The sequence below is a fragment of the Pinus tabuliformis genome, chromosome J (genome assembly GCF_031772625.1).
Source record: "Pinus tabuliformis cultivar Carrire ecotype Pingquan chromosome J, CPIR1, whole genome shotgun sequence".
NCBI lineage: Eukaryota > Viridiplantae > Streptophyta > Pinopsida > Pinales > Pinaceae > Pinus > Pinus tabuliformis.
This window is the reverse complement of record NC_142295.1, coordinates 1,319,697,352-1,319,716,132: the sequence shown is the minus strand read 5'-3', so window position 1 is coordinate 1,319,716,132 and position 18,781 is coordinate 1,319,697,352. Positions and strand designations below refer to the sequence as shown.

Genomic DNA, 18,781 nt, shown 5'->3' with positions numbered 1-18,781 from the left:
TAGTAGTTATTTAATTCTTTTCATAAGTGCATGCCTATGGGAAAGAGAAAATTATTCTAAGCAATGACATTGTTATTTGTTGAAGGATAATATTAGTTATTTTGCAACACACAACAAAATCACGAGATAAAATATAACATATCTCTTTTAAGTGCATGCCTATGGGGAATAGGGAGAAGTTCCCGAGAAAGCCTTAGAAGTTTAATAGTAATCAGCCCATTGGAATTCACTATGCATTTTAGTGGTAATCCCCTATAACTTGATACCCTCCTCTATTATGAGAAATGATGATACTTTGGCCATTAAATATGGAAATGATAATACTCCAACACCTGTGAAACAAGCCATTAATGTTGGTCCAAATCCCCTCTTGATAATGTAAATTTTTATTTGAACTTGTTTCCCTTTATAATATCTTCCCAAACCTATTAACCACTTATCTTGTACCTATGTATACTTTCATTCAAATAACAAGACAAAAACCATACTTTTGATTTTAAAATGGCATCAATCATTTTTTGTTTTAAATGCCCTAAGCTAATTTAATTCTTGCCCAATACATTATATAACATTCAAAATCAAACTCCCCCACCGCGGGTGAAAATTCATGCCTTGTAGAATGATCATGAAAAGCCATCTAGGTAATTCAATGTTAAGTGCCTATTGGCACGAGTAGCTTTATTATTACTTTGCAATATGCCTACTCCTTCGAGTTCGGATTTGTTATAATTCCTCGTGTCACCTAGAGTGTAATCATGGAAGAGTATTATGAGCATTCATGGTGGTTTGAGACAAGCCAGTGTGAGCACAATGTCATGGCTAGCTCGCTTCTCTTATAATATTAAGAGGTTAGGGCTATGCTCAGACAAGTACATCTTCAAATGCAGCTAAGTTCATGTCTCCTCTTCATGCTCCTGTTCTTATTTCATCTCTTTGCATTCCCTAGCAGGACCCCTTCATAGTGTTTATTCAACATTCATTATGAAATTTCCATAATACGACCTTAAAGTACATTTATTCAACAATAAATGTACTTTAAAATTATATTGTTTTCTTTCAAATAAAAATGTCATGACTTTTAAATTGGCCATTCGAAAGAACTTTGTGGATTAAAGTAAATCGAGACCTATACCACAAAGATGTAATGATTTTATAATGATTTAATAAAATTATAAGTGGGAAAGACCAAAAAAGTGGACTCTAATTTTAAATTAACTTGGTAATCAAATATATTTATGTGATAGTTCGTAATTATCAAGTAATCAAAGTATAGGAGAGAAATCAACGGTTCATATGGAAGAATTAAACACAATTTAAACAAAATGTTCAATTTGAACTTGTTTTATAGAAAATCTTATCTAAAATAATAGAACTCTAATTAGGGTATAAAAGTGTTCTTCCTATTCAACTCACAAGTAACTCTAATTAGGGTATAAAAGTGTTCTTCCTATTCAAATCACAAGTAACTCTAACTAGGGTATAAAAGTGTTCTTCCTATTCAACTCACAAGTATTTGTAATTTATAAGTATTTATAATTTATAAAGTTTTATTAGAAGATTAAATTAATTTCATAGTTTTATCTTCAATAAGTTGGAGAATATCAAAAGTACTAATAAATATACTTTAAATTATATTGTTTTCTTTCAAATAAAAATGTCATGACTTTTAAATGGGCCATTCGAAAGAACTTTGTGAATTAAAGTAAATCGAGACCTATACCACATAAGATGTAATGATTTTATAATGATTTAATAAAATTATAAGTGGGAAAGACCAAAAAAGTGGACTCTAATTTTAAATTAACTTCGTAATCAAATATATTTATGTGATAGTTTGTAATTATCAAGTAATCAAAGTATATGAGAGAAATCCACGGTTCATATGGAAGAATTAAACACAATTTAAACAAAATGTTCAATTTGAACTTGTTTTATAGAAAATCTTATCTAAAATAATATAACTCTAATTAGGGTATAGAAGTGTTCTTCCTATTCAACTCACAAGTATTTATAATTTATAAAGTTTTATTAGAAGATTAAATTAATTTCATAGTTTTATCTTCAATAAGTTGGAGAATATCAAAAGCACTGTACATTTATGATCATTGTTAATGTTAAATAATTCTTTCTCTGAAGATGTTCTTTGTTAATGTTAGATCTATCTTTAGAGATGTCTTTACATTTGGTAATACTAAGAAGGGGGTGAATTAGTGTTTCACTTACAATTAGTTATTTTTCTTTCACAAAGCATTCATTACGTTAGCTTCAGATAAATATAAACATTCATCAACAGTAAACAACACTATTTAACAATGCATTAAATATAAACATTCATCAACAGTAAACAACACTATTTAACAATGCATAGTAATCAAGACAAATAACACATTTTTAGGTGGAAAGCCCCATTCGGTTCAAAAACCCTTAACAAGTGTGGGGTATGTCCTTAGACCAAGGACATGTTGAAACCCTTAGACACTTGAACTAGGGAACCCAAACCCTATAACTAGGGTTTTCAACCATCCAACAGTGGAGATTCCTATCAGTCTTAGAATGTCAGTCTTAGAATGTCTTAATTTGTCTTCCTGTAAGATACATGTCAGTCAATGGGTTTTCAACCATCCAACAATGGAATTTCCTATCAATTACTTGCAAGTGTTCCCTTTTGTGATTCCTTGAACTTGTTGATTTCAGTAAGAGTTGCATCAAGTTCAAGTTCTTCTTGCTTTTGAGCAAGGTCTTCTTGAAACCGACTTTTCAAGATTTGTCTTATTTTTTCTATTTCTATTTGTAGCTTTAGAAAAGTGACATTTTTTGCTTCTCTATTAAGAACTTGTATTTGTTTCTTCTACCTTTCATTTTCTTTACTGATCTTTCTAATTTTTGTTGAAGACGCATCTAATTCATTTTCAACTTTGGATACATACCTTTTACCATGTTCCTTTTGTTGGCTTACTACGTCTCTCTTTCCTTTCAGCTTCCGGCACTTGGAGTTTCAATAGAGCAACTTCTTCTTTGAGTGTGCAGTTTTCGTTCTCTGTGTTCTTCCATTCTTTGTTACCTTCTTCAAGTTCTCTTCTAAGTGATTCTTCAACTTTTCTATCTTCTTCCAACTACACTTTAAGGTTGATGATGATCTCTTTTCATTCTTTATTCTTCTTACCTAGGCTTTTGGCATGTTCTATTGCTATCTTCAATTTTGTTTCTAGAAGTTTGACAATTTATTTCTCAACCTTAAGCTCCTTTATAACTATAATAATTTCATTTTGAAATTTGATCTCGTTCATCTCTTTCTTTTATTCTTCGAGAGCTTCCTTCTTGTTATAAGTGGTAATAGGATCTAAAATACCTAGAACTTCCTTTGAACACTTGGCGGCTTGCTTCTTTGATTTTCCCATCTTTGTACTCTAAGATCTTCCTTCCAACGACTAAGCTGCTACTGAAGGAACCTGCTCTAATACCAATTGTTGGAAACACTGAGAGGTGGGTGAATCAGTGTTTCACTTACAATTAGTTATTTATCTTTTACAGAGCATTCATTATGTTAGCATTAGATAAATATAAACAATCATCAACAGTAAACAACATTCAACAGTGCACAATAATCAAGACAGTGGACAAAGATTTTTAGGTGGAAAACCCCCTCCAAGTGGGTGAATCATTATTTCACTTACAATTAGTTATTTATCTTTTATAGAGCATTCATTACGTTAGCATTAGATAAATATAAACAATCATCAACAGTAAACAACATTCAACAATGCACAATAATCAAGACAGTGGACAAAAATTTTAGGTGGAAAACCCCCTCCAGGTCAAAAACCACCAAACACTTCTTGATATTTGTATACAAAATAATTAAATCATATTTTCAGCGATGACTGAAGGAGGCTCCAACCCCCTGATTTACAGGCTCCAACCTATACAATGTTCCAACACCTTGTTTTCCAACTGCAATGGGGAGGATGCTCCAACGTCCTAGATCTCAAGCTCCAACACACTTTGTACCGTTGCGACTAGATGGACGCTCCAATGCCCCGTGCATGCGACAATCTTCCCTAGCTCTCAGGCTCCAACCTGAAAACTCTTATGGCTTGTCCACAACATATAAATTTCTTCAAAATTCGAAGTCGCATGAGAATCATATTTCCATGGTGCAATTTTGGAAGTGGGAATCAAACCGAATCGTTCATCCTCGACATACCATGTTGCTTATGTCAATGAAACTAACGCAAGTCTCAAAATATTTATTATGAAACTATTCACCCTCAAGGATGTAGACTAGTTGGTCCACCCAAAAATAACACTGCATCAACTCGCAATTCCGCAATTCTCCAATTTGACTCGAACAGGTGACCTACTCCTAACAAGCACTCAAGATCATCATTGATAAAAATCGAGATTAATATTCTTAATGAGGCATTCCTTCCCACTTAGGTCAGTTGAGAACTTGTATATCTCAATTTATCAACAAATAATGTCCGGAATAATACCAACAGAATTAGGTCAGCTGAGCAAACAGGAAGTGCTCGATTTGTCTGAAAATGGGCTGTTAGTAACCATTCCCTTTGAACTACGGTTAAGAAAGTTGCATCAATTATTTCTGTTTGCCAACTATCTCAATGGTGGGATACTCCCAGAAATAAGGGCGGATTTCAAGTGCACAGGCATTTCTAACTCACTAAAACAGTCTAAATATAAAGATAGTTCCTCGGCTCGGCCAATTCACGAGTCTTCATGATTTAAATCTGGAAGAGAATAGGTTTTCGGGACAATTGACTGCTGAAATTGGGACACTTGCGAATCTTAAGTTCTTAGAACTCCATTGAAACAGTTCGAGGCAATCTACCTTCATTTGTGGGCAATCTGAGCCGCCTGACATGCTTAGACCTATCAAGCAATCAATTCAGCGACATGGTTGTTTTTGCTTGCAAACTAATCAATCCTGAAATATCTTAAACTTGACCAAAACTCTTTGGTGGGAGAGATTTCTGCTGACATAGGCCATTTAGTGTACCTGCATACCCTGTCACTTTCCTGCAACCAGTTCACTCGAACACATCCTTCTCTGACCTTCAATATTTTAGCAGTATGACGATCATAGAAATGTCTTCTAAACATTTGACTCACTGCCTCAAAGTTGGGGGCAGGACAGGAACCTGCGTGCTATAACCACGGCATATAACAATTTAGAATGGAATTTACTTGACTGGCTTTGGGAGAAATCTGCAACTTCTCAAATTCTCAAACAATAAATTAAGAAGCTGAATACCTCTGAGATTGGTCTTTTGAAAGCTGTGTGAGAAGTCAGTCTCATGGAATCTTTGTTGATAAAAAAGGCCATGGGGCAAAACCATCATGGTTTCAGTGGGCTTTTTCTATCTATCAGAAAATTGACTCAGTAGGTGGATTCCTTCCTAATTGAGATTGCTGTGACACTGATGGTGATGACAAAAAACCTTGTTGTGCATAATCTGGACATCTGAGGATAGAGCCACTTGACAGAACTGTTTTTCCAAATATAAAACCCCTGTAGATAGAATCAAAAGTAAAATCTCAGGTTCAAGTAGTATCTTTTTCATAAAATATCCCTGTTACATAAAGGCAAAAGTAATATCTCAACTCTCGAATATATTTTTTCTGTATATAAGCCCTTCTAGATATACTCAAGGAATATCTTTTTTTAATATGAAAACTCTGTACATCCTTCCATAAATACATAAATTAAGACAAAAAATCATTTTAGTTTACCAAAAAGAAGAGATGGAGCACTCCTTGCCTCCTCGTGTAGCATGAAGCCTGCTGTGGAAATTATTCTTGTGATGCTGTGCAGCAGTTAAGCACAGAAATGTTTGAGATCAAGATTTTTATGTGACAAACTGCAGCCCTTTCTTCCATATTGACAAACTTTTCATTTTTCCGAGACATGGGTACAAAGATATTGCTTCAACAGGCCTTTTCATCATGACTTCCCTGCCTCCATGATTCCAGACTGTATTTAGTTTGAGGTTGGAAATCAATGGAACTCTCTTAAGCAACAAAAAAGCAAAACTAGAAGTGAAGAATTTACAAAGGATATATAATTGCAAGCACTACAACAAGTGAATTTTCAAATCAAAGGCAAAAAACCCTACAAACAAGACAATGCAATTCTAATCACTTGTGCCTGACCCCATTACCTCCTGGTATTTCTAAGATCTGCAAATATACATCCAGTGAATATTCCCATTTTATTTCTTATATTTAATGGAGTATGCTATGCTTTTACACATCTTAGTTACAGGTATCAACTGAATGGTCAAACCATCATGTAAATAAATTCTAATTTGAAAATAAGGATAGAAAATAGGTATGAACCATTAACTTTCTCGGTGTTTCCAAATCCTACTTACAACTTTCTCTAACAGTCAGGATAAGAATATCCATAGACATCGGGATATCAACTATTACATGTATATGTCTAAGAATAATCATTCCAAGTCTATCTGTGGCACTAGCAGCAAACAAGACATCCTGTGTTGTCTCTTTGATAAGAATAGTGTTCACACAAGAAAATTGGTTTTGATATATGTTACATACTGCAAAAAATTCTCTATGCCTCCCAAAATTATATCTGGCAATGTAGAACTTCTGAATAAGGTCCTGAAATCCTCTCGTTTGGCTCAAATTTGTGGAAGACAATAAGGATTAACCATGCTTAAGAAATCCTCTCATTTGGCTTCAGTTAAAACATGCAACAACTGTGTGTCAACGGAAGTTTTCAATTTCAGAGTAACACTCCCGGCAAGAACATCCAATAAGGATTACCAAGCAACCTCAAACAGTTCTCTTCAACTATTCTCCTAAAAACCTGAAAGAAACTGTTGTTAGTTGATTCCATTAGTGTAATTCATTATGCAAAAAACCATTAGGCACTGTTGCCTTCCTTTTCTGCAGCTCTATGTATTCCATATCAAAATGCCATGTTTCAAACCTCTATACTTAATCCGCTCTCTCAAATAACGTCTCATCAAGAGCACAAGATAACAAACAACTTCCACCTTTCAAAGATTGTTTAGCCATTATTGTGCAATCAAAACAGTATTTCAACATGCAACAGTTTAAGCTTTAAGGTTTTATATCTGGATGGCTTAAATGCAAACATCAAATCGAAGGGATTGATTCATATATTATCAATGTTCCAATTAGTTTCTGGCACATGGGGGCGAGGGTGCGGGGATACACAGGAGCGGCCTATGCAAAAGCTCCCAAATATAAAAATATATGATATATCATTGAAATTTTAATATTTATAATGTAACTGTCTTTATTGTTATATAATATATAACACTTACATCATGAAGGATAAATGATAAATCAATGAATCATATAACTTAAGTCGGAAACAAATTTAAAACAAAAAGCATGATCATACATCATACATGTAAGTTTGTGACTGTACAGTGTAACTACTAACAATGTACAATGAAAATAAAGGTTTAAAGTTTTAAAGTTTAAACATATTGAAGTTCCAACTATGAAAACTGAATATTGAAATAAAAGTAAAGTCTGATATATCAAGAGTCAAATTTTTATAAAGTCAATACTCGAGTCTAATATATCATATATCAAGATTCAAAATAAACGGAAGTCTACAACTGATGTCTGAAACAGAAAAGCAAATAAGTTAATAACATAAGAACATATCAAATGATAAATCATAAATGAGCATAATTGCTCAAGGTAATGCCCCGCTAGTCTCTACATCCAAATGTTGCATGAATAAATCAGGATCAACCATGCCACCATCTGAATCAGAATCACTTGCATTCTCAAACATGCTAAGAAGCACACCAACCAACCCCATCTCTGTCTCATCAAATCTCTCTTCCATATCTACCTGTGCATCGTCCTCTGGATCAACATCCCATCGTGTTCCCGGTTCATAAAAATTAGGATTTTTTTTTTGTTTCATTAAAAAAATTGTGATTTTTGTCTAAGGAAACGACCCCTTTCGCCTAGGAAATGACCCCATTTGGAGGATTCGACCCCGAAAATCGAGGAAACACCCCCTTACAAATTTCTGCATGTACCCTGCTTTTTGGGAGCATGGGGAAACGACCCCCAGTCATCCCCAAGTCCCCAGAGCACGAGGGAGCTAGGAAACTCGACCCCCAAGTGGGGGGACGCGACCCCGTGGAACACTGTGTATTATCATGAATTAAAAATTATAAATTAATACTTCACAAATCTAATTACTAGAACAACCTAACTAGTATATGTGAATCCAATTACCATATTAAAGTGGATACCAATTTGGCTACTAGACCATCGACTACCACGAGACAAAACTACAATGGAAGCCAAAAGCCTGCTTGACTAGGCATGACCGCATATACATGAAACATAATGACATTCACCACTTTCAAATGGAAGATGAAATTTTTAATTAATTCTCTATGTAAAATTGCAAATAAGTGGAACTAGGATATATTGGTGGCATGTGGGTACTCGAAATTTGTGCTGCCCCAACATTATCCTAAACCACCTTTGGCGGTCAAAAGATGACTATTCCCCCTTGATGAAAAACTACTTTCTCTAATGTTATTGGCAAAAGAGACGAAAAATATCAAAAAATCAAAAAATTAATAAGTGGTGACATATTTATTATTTTTCCAAGTCAAGAGGACATGAAAAATGACATGGAAAATCAAAGTGAAGTCAAAGGCTGAGTTTATGGTGACTTGGCGGCCACATAGGAGCACCATGAGTTGACCATCCATAGCACAAGTTCACTGTTCATTGTGGGGTCGAGTTTGCAGGCATGGAAGGTCGAATTCCCTAGGAAATTAGCACGGATTTCAGGAATCAGTTAGCTGTTTGTTTGGTGGAGTTTGTGGCGGAGTTTGTCTCCACCTTCACCTACACATTCCTCCACTTGTTATGCTGCCAGCTTCCACACAGTACACTGAACAAGGAGAGCCAGTGCGCGGGCAGTTCTAGAGACTACATGCAGCAGACTAGAAGACTCCATGTGGCTGATATTTGTCACCTGTCCACACTCTAGTAGAGGTTCAGTTTCATTGGGAGATCAGGGGGATATCACTCCACTCAAACAACAGTTGGCAGGCAACAAAACTCACACCAGCCACTTAAGGAGATACACTGCCACAGTAGGACACAATATGCAGGCCAGAAAAGCCTCCTACAGCCAGTCACAAGAACACTTGGAGCAGTCAGCACACACTTCGAAAGTCGATTTTTGCCTTGTGATTATCAGTCCATGCCACTTCTTTACATCAGTTTTCTTGGGATTTCCTCCCAAGTTTTGTATAAATCCACCTCTTGGGTTCATTGTTGCCCATGGTTCGAAGCTCTAGGCTTGAGTAGATTATGTCAAAATACTTTTGCTATCGATAATATAGAAAAGGCTTCGGAGGTCACTTGGCTTGTCTTCTGGTGAATGATCTTTGACTTATGAGGTAACCTTGTGTTTAATCCAATGATGTTCATGTACTTGTTTCTATGATTCTTTCCTCTTGTTTACATTTGTTTTGCATCTTAGCCCAAAGGGGCAATGTGGGATTTCATGGGTATTGCTCACATCCTAAGTTGGTTTGGGGCTTGTATGTTCTCGGTTGAACATCTTATCCAATCTTGCCATGATGTGAATAAACCCCCTTTTGATGCCGATCAATGTATTGCAATAATTTGGTTTAATGTATGCAGGTTACCAAATTACTTGGAGTTGGAGACTTTGTTGGTTAAACTATCCAACTCCAAGCCCACAATCCAAGTTGACTTAAGGCCATCCTAGGACTTTCAAGAAGATCAAAAGAAGAGGCTTTCAAGAGCCCATATCATTCTTTCCTTCCATCACTTTAAAGTTTAAACTCATCCTTCATTTGGTTACTAGATGTAACAACCCCCTTGTCTAACCGAAAGCGGTTACTAGGTTACCTGACTCTTGAGCATGGTTAACAAAATGGGGCTGTTGTCTTTTTTTTCTGCTCTCCATGTCAGAAGGTTATGTATAGTTATAACCCTCACCTTAGCTCGGTATCAACTTCTCTATTCAATTGTAGTTTCGCAGCCCTTAGTGACAGTCTTAGTGAGGGTATTCAAAGAAGTAAGGACTGGTGATAACAGTTGTTTAGTCCTTAAAGAGGTATAGAAGTAGTACTAACCACAGGACTTCTGTAAGGAACCTGGGGCAGATTTATGACAAGCCACAGACAGGGAGATACCATACTGTCCCAGGGGCCTTGTAAACCATCCCACATGTGGAGGTAACTTTAGCTTATGGGCTAATAACAGTGCCCTAAGCTTCAGTATCACCCATGGCTACAAAATCCATAAGAAGTCTTGCAATCTTGTAACTCCAGTAAATAGTTACAATCAATAAGATACCTCAGAGTAGCCATTGGGGTGAGGCTCATAATTTTCCTCCCAACCATTGGCAAGCTGCCAACAGTGCAGCTGCCACCCCCTAGCTGATGAAACCTGTCCCAATGTCCAAACAAGGGATTCCAGAGAGGTCTGACCCACCTCCACCCTACATGCAGGTGCTCAGTTATAGGCTGGCACAGGGATTCTAGAGGTAATTTCTACTCCACCCTCAGTCCATGAGGGATTCCAAAGATGAAAATATCCACCCTCGGTTAATTCGTGTGCCACTCAATCAATAATTTCATCATCAGAATTAAGGATCTCGTGACTAGGCATCAAGGGCATCCCAGTTGTTAAGAACTCCCAAGTAATATGCAGCAAAGAGGACTAACTGAAGCAACTACAAGCTCCACATTCCTTGAGATAGTAATCCATTTTGCATGGAATTATCTCAGTTAGCATATTGTGAGGACTAATTTCATTTAATTGCTTCCAGGAAGAACCTTCTTCATTTGTAACACTTGCAAAAATTGGATGGGCACTGTAACAGTACAGGGACTCCAAAGATCTAATACGATCTCCACCCTTCTGGGATAACAGTACAGGGACATCAGAGATGAACCTCCACCCTCTATTAAATTAGAAACCCTAGGGAATCAGCAGTGACCATGTAAGATCTCTTCTTAGAGAATCTTTGTTTTGTTAGGGAAATTTCTGAATTTATATTGAGCTGCTCAGTAGGATCTTCCGTCAAACAATTTGGTTATATTCTGTTGTGGGTAATTTCACAAGGTTTTAATTCAAGAAGATGATCACAGTAAGCAACAAGTGATCCAATATGGCATTCCAGATGCTCAAGCTAATTTATTTAGTACTCAGAAATTCACACACAGCTGATATGTATAATCCTTTAAAGGGAAAAACAAACTGTAGCAACTCTTCCTTTTAATTCTTTACAAATTCAACGTGTAACACACATGAAATAATGGAGTGGACAAACATGGGCAATTTGTGCCACAATGAGACGGCCTCCAAATATCAGTCCAGATGAGGATTGGACAGCCATGCTATGCCCAGAACCATCAGCCTCAATAAATGCAATGGCACCCTTTGACAGAGGGAAAGAGACTCCACGCAATTCTAAAGGAAATGGATATAATCCAACTCTACTCATCCCAGTCTAAATGTGCTCTCCAACCACACAGAAAAGAGTCCATGGCCTGCTCATAAACCAATAATGTCACCCAATAGACACACGAGCTACCACTTTGTCAATATACACTTCAGCAAATCAACTCCCTTGTGGAGAATACCCAGCAGCAACATACAGGAGTACTATGAGGAATAAATAGAGAGGACTCAGGCTTGGATAGCAACCACACAGAAAAGAGTCCATGGCCTGCTCATAAACCAATAATGTCACCCAATAGACACACGAGCTACCACTTTGTCAATATACACTTCAGCAAATCAACTCCCTTGTGGAGAATACCCAGCAGCAACATACAGGAGTACTATGAGGAATAAATAGAGAGGACTCAGGCTTGGATAGCAAATATTCGGCCCAGAAATGGATACTTCAACCAGCATAAGAATAAGGTCACCCGGTTTTTCTTTTCTTTGAGAAACTCATTTTTTTAGTGATAACCTCCCAGCGTACAACTCATGGAACTAGAGTTGTATTTCTCTTCAAACTTGTGCTTCAGAACAGTAAGGGGATCTGACTTTTGGGCAGAGGAACTCGTTCACACTTGAGTCTGGTGCCTGGAAGTTTTAATGGTCCTTCCCATAAGAAAAACTTCCAGATTTGTCCATTGCCATCACCTCTGGAGCATTGTTGGCCTTCATCATCCTTCTGAGACCAGTGCGCTTCTCTTATCTTCTGCAACCGAAACTCCTACCATGCAAATTAGATTCACACATAGCACTGTAACCTTGTAACCATGTGCAGGCAGATATGTGGTGACCCGCTCAGATATATTTGGGCATCATTGTGAAATAAACTCTCAACAAGAAATGTGTTTACCATTGTAAGACTTTTCATACCAAACATTTCACCGTCATTATGCAACAAGTGTCTACCATAATGCATGAACTTACTGCAATCTTCAAATCTGAACCAAACCTCCACATAGTGTCACAAACAGCATAACCATAAACAGAGGGCAGCCTCCCCTTTTTGTTACTATGCTAGCATCAGGGCTGAACTTTCTTATTCGCAGCATTTGTAAACATTACTTGATGTTTGTTCAGCTCTTTTTAATTATGCTAGAACAATGTTGTTCTCTCACATTCTCAGTGAAGTGTGTAATTTTTTATTTTATTTAAATGCTTTCACAAGCTTTGAGCTTTAACCTTTTGAACTTATGTTCCCTTCTTTTCTATGGTCTAAGAAGTAAAATGTTTGCTTCTTCATAAATTTGAATTGAACATATAAGTTGTTTGTGCTCCAGACCACACACCAAGTCTCTAGATGCCATGAACTGCCACTTTGAATTTCAAGTTCTGATACCATATCAATTTTTTTTAGGACAGATGAACATATAGAAGAGAGAGATGATAATAATAGATACTTTATTATTTGGAAGACCCTTCCATCCTTATAGGGATGCATATGCTTTTAAAGATCGTAACGACTTTCATTTCAACTTCCTGATTTAACACCTCAACTTCCAAACTTGATTCCTGATATACCTGTGTCAAGCCACTACTACAGTATTTAGTTCTTCACAAAAATCCTATTCTGATGCAGTCTATTTGATGTCCCCGTGTGACACGAGCTCTCATTGTTTGGCATCCCTGTGATGCAGGGTCAATTCATTTGACGTCCTTAAGATGTCCCCAGCTGAGAGGATGTCAAAGGACACATTGGGAAAGTCATCACAATAAAGCGGGATGTTGAGATGTCCCTCCATCTCATCAAGGGACATCCAAATGTCCCCAACAGCCAGTCACTATGCTACTATTTTCATAAATCACTTATTTAAGCCTTCACTATGCTTAATGCTAAGGTCAAATATAAATATCTGCCAGACAAATATGAATTTGAACAGCACCTTCAGGTGGAAGAATGAGCTTGAACAATTCAGTGACAGGTGGAAGAACAGATATGATCCTTCTACCACCCTCCATGACATTGGAACAGATGCCTAGGTCTTGGTTGACTTTCAACCTTGCAGTTTTTCTCACATCTAACTCAATAACCACAATTTAAATGAGCCACAACATTTCAAAGAAGGTATATAAATTGTGCTACCAACATACTGTTGTAGAGTTTCCACCACCCTCACAACCTATCAAATTGCTCCTTATCAGCACAGAAACTTCTGCTCATCGAGTATAGAGGGGTAGATACAGTTTTGGGGTCTTGGTAGTGTTTGAGTTGGACAGCGCATTTCCCACAAGTATGCATTTAAGGTATGGTTCAAAGGATTGTTAGTACACACTATTGTATCACGTGCCATGCTTGTGGTGAGCCTACCAATACAAATAACAATATGTTGGGTTAATGCCTCACATTGTACTCTAGACTGTCCACATGATGCTTATGGAGTATAGGAAGGATTTGTATGCTATAGACATTGGAAAGGTTTGAGATCTACATGCCCCTGTAATCGATGTATCCATTAATTTCTGAAAAGCATCCCACAAGGGAATGGTAGGAAAAGAAAACAACAGCAGACCTTTATTAAAAAGGTGGGTCATAGGTGGTTAAGAAACCTTCTTCCAATTTTTTTTGCAAGTATAAGAACCGACAGAGACGTGGGTCATAGGTGGTTAAGAAACCTTCTTCCAATTTTTTTGGCAAGTATAAGAACCAACAGAGTGTTTTCCAAAGCATGGACTCAAGCTCTTCATATGGGCTTACAGCATGCAGCTCTGTCAATAGTATTTAACACACTGCTACTACAATCTTGTTGGATGATTGTTGGAACTCTGTTGGCCGCTGCTCACAGACGCAAGAAAGCTTGTTGCAATAAATGTCTAAGTTCAATACAGACAAAGTTACCGTATGTGCTCTCTACATATTGTTGTTATATTTCCTTATCGAAATCTGCTTATCTACTATGCAAATTCTGTTGCAACCTGTTACCAAAATCTAATTGGTTATTTTGCTAATGTTGTTGAAATTCATTTTCAAAATCTCTCTGGCCACTACAAAAGGATTAGTACAGGTTACTACCAAAAGTTGCATGGTGATTATGCAATGTTAGCTTTATTGACAGATTCTTGCATCACTATTGCCATGTCATCCAATGTTATCTGAACCGAGCCGGTGATCGAACCAAAAAACCTTGTGGACCGGGAACCAAGAAAAGAACAGTTTACCAAAAACACAGAAAATGTTCATATTTTAAAGAAAAAACAAATATATTCATGTGCATCAATATGAATCCAAACTATTTATACACAAATATGCAAAAGTTCTCATTTATATAGAGCAAGTAATAGTGCATATAACCAAAATAGCACTTAGTGCAAAACATCGTTGAACCAAAAAAGTTATAATATCAAGAAGCAGGCTCTCAAAGGCTTTTATAGTCCAAAATAACATGATAGTATAGAAAAAAACAGTTTACCAAAAACACATAAAATGTTCATATTTTAAAGAAAAAACAAATATATTCATGTGCATCCATATGAATCCAAACTATTTATACACAAATATGCAAAAGTTCTCATTTATATAGAGCAAGTAATAGTGCATATAACCAAAATAGCACTTAGTGCAAAACATCGTTGAACCAAAAAAGTTACAATATCAAGAAGCAGGCTCTCAAAGGCTTTTATAGTCCAAAATAACATGGTTATTTTGCTAATGTTGTTGAAATTCATTTTCAAAATCTCTCTGGCCACTACAAAAGGATTAGTACAGGTTACTACCAAAAGTTGCATGGTGATTATGCAATGTTAGCTTTATTGACAGATTCTTGCATCACTATTGCCATGTCATCCAATGTTATCTGAACCGAGCCGGTGATCGAACCAAAAAACCTTGTGGACCGGGAACCAAGAAAAGAACAGTTTACCAAAAACACAGAAAATGTTCATATTTTAAAGAAAAAACAAATATATTCATGTGCATCAATATGAATCCAAACTATTTATACACAAATATGCAAAAGTTCTCATTTATATAGAGCAAGTAATAGTGCATATAACCAAAATAGCACTTAGTGCAAAACATCGTTGAACCAAAAAAGTTATAATATCAAGAAGCAGGCTCTCAAAGGCTTTTATAGTCCAAAATAACATGATAGTATAGAAAAAAACAGTTTACCAAAAACACATAAAATGTTCATATTTTAAAGAAAAAACAAATATATTCATGTGCATCCATATGAATCCAAACTATTTATACACAAATATGCAAAAGTTCTCATTTATATAGAGCAAGTAATAGTGCATATAACCAAAATAGCACTTAGTGCAAAACATCGTTGAACCAAAAAAGTTACAATATCAAGAAGCAGGCTCTCAAAGGCTTTTATAGTCCAAAATAACATGATAGTATAATACTACAATCTACAATACTACATGCTACAGTGACAGCGAATCAATGATCAATCATCATCCCGATCATCCTCATTTGAAGAATGAATAGCATCCAAGTCTGCAATAGAATTATGGCTTGATTCCCCTAGCCCTAAAGCTGCTACTGGTGCTTTTGATATATTTGCCTCTATAACTTGTGGAGGTGGGTCCAAGTCTAACCAAGAAAATTCTTCATTGTCAAATGTTAGTGCTTGACTCTCCACAACCCATTCTGATGTTGGATAATCAAGCCCTAAAGCTGCTACTGGTGCTTTTGATATATTTGCCTCTATAACTTGTGGAAGTGGGTCCAAGTCTAACCAAGAAAATTCTTCATTGTCAAATGTTAATGCTTGACTCTCCACAACCCATTCTGATGTTGGATCAAACTCAGTCAAGACAATGTTGCTTGATTCAGGGGTTTTATTCAGCAATTGGTTGTGCCTCAACCTAAGATTGTACTGAACAAAAACCATGTCATTCAACTGTTTTTGCTCCAAACAGTTCCTCTTCTTAGTGTATATACGCTCAAACACACTCCAATTTCACTCACACATTGAAGAACTACATGTCTGGCTCAATATTCGAATTGCAAATTTTTGCAATTGAGAGCATTCACCACTGAATTGTTGCCACCAATAAGTTGCAAAAAAGGTGGAAGGAAAAAAAGTATTAGCAAATGAATTTGAAACTTGAAACCTGGACTCAACAATTGCAAATTGAAGTGAGTAATATAAGAATTTGCAAATTTTGATCGTTCCTACCTGGAGAACTCTTTGCTCTATTTCTTAGAGCCATAGAAATTCTTAAGGTACAGATACTCTCACTAAAATTCAAGAGTTTGTTATGAATCTGACCTTGAGTCTTGGAATCTGGGACCATGCGCTCAATGCATTTATATAAACCCCCTAAATACCTCCCATCAGCCTCAAAATTTATAGTGTAATGGTACCTTCAAAGTTCAGAAAACAAAAACAAATTCATTAAGTCAACAAAAATTAAAACTTATAACTTATAACTTATAAGCAATGAGCAATGAAATCCAAAAATATATACCTTGGATTTAAGTAGTAGCCAGCTGCATGTAAAGGTCTATGGAGTTGTTTGTTCCATTTTTCATCAATGATTCTCCATAGAAAAATGTATTTTTGTCGTTTATCCCCATATGTTGTCTTTATTTGTTCATTGGCCTAATCCATGGCCTCATAAACAAAACCCATGGCATGTTTATAACTATCCACCATCCGCAAAACTCTGACAAGAGGCTCACTAAATAACACAATCTCCTCTGCCTTTGACCAAAATCTTTTGTCAAATACTTGGTCAATCATTTGTTTCCCTTCAAACTTTTTGCTCCATTGAGATGAATTCCATTCATCACATGAAAACATATTCTTCAAGTTCAATTTTTGTTCAACAAGGGATTGCAATGAATTAAAGTTCGTTGCAAATCGTGAGATGATTGATCGAACAAGCTCTTTACCCCCTATGTGCTTTTCCATAAGATTCAAAACCCACAAGTAGTTGTAGATGTACCTGGTTATGGATTTTGCATCATTCACACACTTCTTCACCCACTCAATTTTACCAATTATCCTCAAGCATGAGGTCCAAACAATGAGTTGCACATGGAGACCACCAAATGATGGGGTGTTTTTCCTCCAACATCTTTCTCGCTGCAATATAGTTAGAGGCACTATCTGTCATCACTTGTACAACATTTTCAACCCCTACTTCCATAACTACTTCATCCAAAAGATAAAATAGCAATTGTGCATCCTTCACCTAATCAAATGCATCAATAGATTTGAGAAATATAGTACCGTTTAGACAAACAATTAAGAGAATTTAGTATGTTATGAAATCTACCATGGGTCCATCCATCAAACATAATTGTGCATCATGTTTTGGTACATAATTGCTTGAACTTTGTAAGGTACTCTTGTATTCTTTGGACCTCATTTTGTAAAATTGGCCCCCTGATGTCATGAAAGCTAGGGCCTTTGAAATCTGCTCCACATAAAGCTATAGCATCAATCATGGACCAATAATATGCAAAATTAGTAGCATTAAAAGGTATGTCTACATCATACCACCATCTAGCAATGCATTCTTATGCAGCCTCCTTCTCTATCTTCTTCCATTTAGCATCAAAGGTTGGTTGAGAACCCAGGGTGGTGTGCGGTACAAAATAGTCAATCCTTGTTGTCCTCTTCAAGTTAAAAGCACTTGAACTTACTCTCTAAAAACTCTAGCAGGGAAATTAGAGAAATCTTCAAAACTGGGCATATATTCTTCAAAATCAGGGTCCTTTTCACTTTTGTCTATATCTTTTTTAATTCTTTTGTTTTTCCTATTTTCTTCATTGTAGGCTTCAATTAAACTTTGCATCTCTACTTTAAGATCATCATAAACATTTTCACAAGGCTTTGCTTACCATCTCCAATGTGCTAAGTGTTCTTTAATTCTATGGGTCCCCCCACCCTTAACTTTCTTCCCACAATAATTGCAAATTTTTATCCTTTGTTCATTTAAATGGCAGTGAACCCAACTCGGATTATTCTTGTTTTTTGGAACTATAACAACTTCTACAAAAAAATGAAAATTTTGCATTAAAAAACCCTTGAGTTTTTAAAATTCTATGGCAATTTTTTTAGTGAAAAATAATGGAGGCAATGAAATGTCTGGAGAAGATCTGTAAATTTTGAAAAAAAAAACTCCAATCAATCAGAAAATAAACTATTCAATCAATGCCAAAATCCCTCAAAATAACTTTGCAAATTTCAACAATTATTGAAAAAAATTGAAAAAAATAATGGCCACAATTTTTTTTTTTCCAAAAAAAAAGTATAAATCTAGATTCTACATAAAAACACTA

At 36.1% G+C, this 18,781-nt stretch overlaps 1 protein-coding gene across 7 annotated transcripts in view; it reads right to left on the bottom strand.

Annotated features, from left to right (window-relative positions):
* Positions 1–4,330: 4,330 nt before the first annotated feature.
* LOC149232125 (uncharacterized) overlaps positions 4,331–18,781 on the bottom strand; it is a 35,176-nt gene continuing 20,725 nt past the window's right edge. Inside the window, exons 2-4 of one of the 7 annotated variants that reach the window (XR_016248126.1) lie at positions 5,752–5,973; positions 5,273–5,530; positions 4,331–5,166 (exon numbers count right to left, since the gene is read on the bottom strand). The gene's annotated coding sequence lies outside the window, so the exon portion shown is untranslated. Of the gene's footprint in view, positions 5,531–5,751; positions 5,993–6,525; positions 6,851–7,862; positions 7,880–18,781 lie in introns of those variants that run through there. The other 6 variants (XR_016248128.1, XR_016248127.1, XR_016248125.1 and 3 more) reach the window with 6 other exon arrangements.